This window comes from Cyanistes caeruleus, chromosome 5 (assembly GCF_971803275.1).
Source record: "Cyanistes caeruleus chromosome 5, bCyaCae1.hap1.1, whole genome shotgun sequence".
NCBI classification, from domain to species: domain Eukaryota; kingdom Metazoa; phylum Chordata; class Aves; order Passeriformes; family Paridae; genus Cyanistes; species Cyanistes caeruleus.
Window position 1 is genome coordinate 4,405,965 of NC_141705.1, and position 4,081 is coordinate 4,410,045.

A 4,081-nucleotide genomic window follows, 5' to 3' on the forward strand; every position below is an offset into this window, starting at 1 on the left:
CTCATAATCTATTTGAATATTTTCCTATAACTGTGGCTATTTTTAATTATGTGTACTCTGAGTGTGCCTGTACAAAAAAATACAAGGGGTATAGAGAAATGATCAAAAATCTGACAAGCAGAAATTTACTCCCCGAGAAGAAGGTGTTGCATTTAGTTAGCTGGAATATTGCACTAATGACACACAAGACTTTCTGGATGGGATATACTGAGTTTTTTAGGTTGTCTGGAGATCCTAATGCCTGAAAATACATATATACATATATATATACACACACATATGTGTGTGTGTCTTAAGGTATATATAGATATATATTGGGTCCCTCACTCCAAGAAAGACATGGAGGGGCTGGAGTGAGTCCAGAGAATGGAATGGAGCTGGGGAAGGGTCTGGAGCCCCAGGAACTGCTGAGGGAGCTGGAAAGGGGCTCAGCCTGGAGAAAAGGAGGCTCAGGGGGCCCTTGTGGCTCTGCACAACTCCCTGCCAGGAGGGGACAGCCGGGGGGGTCGGGCTCTGCTCGCAGGGAACAGGGACAGGAGGAGAGGGAACAGCTCAGGCTGGGCCAGGGGAAGTTTATGTTGGATATTGGGGGGAAAAAATCTCACAGGCAGGGTTGTCAGGTATTGGTAAGAGCTTTCCAGGGATGTGGTGTGCTCACCATCCCTGGAAGTGTTCAAAAATGTGTGGATGTGGCACCTGGGGACGTGGGACAGTGGTGGCCTTGGCAGTGCTGGGGGAATGGTTGGACTGGATGATCCTAAAGGGCTTTTCCAACCAAAATGAATCTATGATTTTGTGTATATATATATACACGAACCCAGATACAGTGTTTAGTGGGTTTTTATTTGGTTTTGGTTGGGTTTTGGCTGTGTGGAAGCCTGGTGTGTTTTGTCAAACCCCAGGCCCCTGGTTTCCTCAGCTTGCATTGCACAGCCCCGGGCCTGGAACCTGCAGGAGCTCCCAGCCACCCTCTGCTCATTGTCACACACAAGTTTCATTATTAATTAGGCCCTGTTCTACACCTGAGGCTGTAAGGAAGATCAATTATTTGCTCCATAATTGTGGAATAAATTAAGATCACTGGACTTTGTCATAGAGGTACGTGAAGCCCACATGCACCTGAGGTTCATCTGCTCCCTCAGACTCTGCAGAGTGCACAGCCGAGGGCTCAGACAGCTCTGGGGTCTTTCTGAGTCATTTATTTGTCATTTTTCCTGGGGAGAAAATCTCCTCCAGCTTTCCCTACTACCCTGATCTAAACTGATTTGGGTGCTCACACAGTTTTCTATATTTGGGGAGAAAAAGGCAAAGGTTTTTGATCTCCCTTCGCCGGCAGTGATGTCTCAAAAATCCCACACGCACCGTGGGAGATCCCTGTCCCTGGGAGCAGTTTAAACCACAGGTTTGTGTGGATTAGTGGAAAAATTCTCTGCCTGAGGGCACAGGGTGTGCTGCAGGTATCTCAAACATCAGCTTTATTGTACACTGAACATGAGTCACCGGGCTAGGGGAAGAGATTTTTAGCTTTTCTCATTGTGTGCATCTTAAGTGCTTCTACTGCTCATAAAAATAATCTTTTTCCTTTTACCTACAACAGTGACTTTGTGAAGCGGTTGGAGGAAAAAAATCCAGTTTACATCTGAGCTCCTACGTTGCATGGACACATGAAAGAAGTATCTGTGGGAAGGAGTGATATAAGTTCATAAATCATAGGTGTTTCCTGGAGTCACAAAAACTGTATTGGATAAGACCTTGCAGGTTGCCTTTTCTCTTTCTTAATTTCTTTATATCTTCTTTCCTGTTTTGAATTAGCCACTTCTACCTATTCTTTCTCTTTTCTGAGTAAACGTCCATCACTTCAGCCTGAAGAAGCTGGAAGCATCTCTCATGATTGAAGGGGACTTGGATCACTATTTCACCCACTAGAATTCTGGGGCTGAGATTTGATTTTTCTCACAAATAAATGTTTTTAAATGAATCATGAAAAGTGGGTTACAGTCCATATCTCTGTGACAGCATTTGTGTGAAAGCAATTACACTTTTTACATTGAAATTTTTCAAATTAGGATCTTTGGGAGGAGGAGAAGGAGGAAGAAAAGGATTTTTCACTGATATCTCTGGAAGGAAGCCTCAAAAAACAAATCCTGCAATAACACAGGGCATGGTCAGGTATTGTCATCTTGAAATTCTATGTCTAATTCCTTGGAAATAAGTGAAGAAATAGGTTAAAATAACTTTAGATATGTATTTATTTGATGTTAAATTTAAGAGAGATGTAAAGGTTTATGAAGCCTTTATCATTTAAATTTTAATAGATCTTAAGGCAGAATATAGGAAACATGGGGGTTTGATAGATCTTCAATGTCTCTCTTTATCCCTTTTCATCATCCTAAGGATTTTTCACATTGAAATTGCAGTCAGATGAGTGTATTGTGCTTATCCAGGCTGATGCAGGGTTTCCCATCCCACTTTGTGTAAATATATGCTGTATATTAAAGAAGAAAATGTATTTTTTTTTAAAGTCTGTAAATGTTTTATATAAATTTTCAGAATAAAACAAACCCAAACCACTGTGTCCCCTGAATAAGACACAGATATTGGAGACTCTCACTGAACCTCTGTAACCAGGTTGATGATAAGAAAAATAAAACTGAATTAGTCTAAGTCTATGCCCACACAGATACTCACATGTAAACCAGTAATCTGTTAATTTTCTAAAGATATTTCATCAGTAAAAATATTTTTTGTACAATTGTGGGTTGCATTTTGAGGCATATGTTGTTACTGCATCCTACTTTATCACCATCAATTTTCTCAGCTAATTTTTATTGTGTGATTCCTAAGAATTTTATAAAAAATTAATTCTCTATAGTGTTTTTGGGTTTTTTTCAGGTAAAGCAGAAGTAAATAGAAACCACTCAGAAAGATTAAAAAAGGAAAAACAAAAAAGATCACCCTGATTCATATTTAGTTGTCTCTTGATTTTTCCAGATATCAAATCTACCAATATGATACCACAAACCCAACACACAACACCTGCAACTCCTCTCCTGAAAGGGCTGCACTCTGTGGTCACCATCCTTCACAGTGAAACTGTTACGTTTTTAAATTCAAATTTTGTGGATTATGGGAAATTTTAAGGTCTAGTCTGAAGTTAGATGGTACATGTAAACTGATTAAAGGTTTTCACACTGGGATTGTATTGGCCAGGCTGAATCTGGGAGAATTTATAAATTATCTTGACTCATGTCCCCAGATCATTTAATTGTGCACAGCCAGGCACAAGGATCTTTTATTTCCTTCCCTCACTATGGAAAGACAGAGCAGAAATCTGCTTTCAGACTCAAATATAACTGTAGAAGACTGGTGTTTGTTTCCATTTCAGAAACTATTGCACTGGAATAATAAAAATGTAAAGAAAAACTCCTTAAATGACTTTTTTTTTCCCTTGGTCTCCCTCTCAAATGCCTTTCAAACTCGATTTGGCAGGGGGGAAAGAGAGACAGAGAGAGAAAATTACTAGGGCAGCCCTAAAGCCTGTTAATTTATACAATATATACCATAATATATATGTTTTTACTCCCAAAAGCATCTGACTGAGAATATGGTTTGTTAATTGACCTGTAGAGCCTCATGTGTTGGGCATACTACGTTGTCTCCTAATTATGCACTCCTCATCAAGGCTTATTGCTTAGGTACAGCTGCTTAGGAAAAGAGGGCACCAATTGAACTTCAAAAGAGAAAAGGAAAGGCTGCAGCTGATGTTGGAGTGTCCTGTGTGCTGCAGAGGGCACGCTGACCTTTGGTAAATAAGATAAATAGAGAGATTTACATGGGAGCTGCCCCTCCCATTGGGTTTAATTGCTCCCCTGGAGCTTCCCCAATGGAATGGAGAGTGGTTCCTGGCTGTGAGGATGTGGGCAAGGTAACTCTCCTGCCACATTCATCTGTTTGGTTTGGGGGTCAGAGGTGATGGCAGGAGCTGCTCAGCTCCTCCTCAGGTTGTTGGAGCTGAGCAGCAGAATCTCCCTCTTGTGTGTGACAAAGGCAGCTTGTAGGAGGTAACCTGGATTTACAGCAC

General features: G+C 40.9%; 1 long non-coding RNA gene across 2 annotated transcripts; it reads left to right on the forward strand.

Annotated features, from left to right (window-relative positions):
* The first annotated feature begins 433 nt into the window (after positions 1-433).
* On the forward strand, positions 434-3,423 carry LOC147652873 (uncharacterized). Of its 2 annotated transcripts, none has more exons than XR_015287568.1 (4): positions 434-1,098; positions 1,598-1,758; positions 2,067-2,169; positions 2,893-3,423. It is a non-coding gene; the product is annotated as an uncharacterized LOC147652873 (long non-coding RNA). The 2 variants fall into 2 exon arrangements; XR_015287567.1 differs by having other exon boundaries at positions 2,992-3,423.
* The last annotated feature ends 658 nt before the right edge of the window (positions 3,424-4,081 follow it).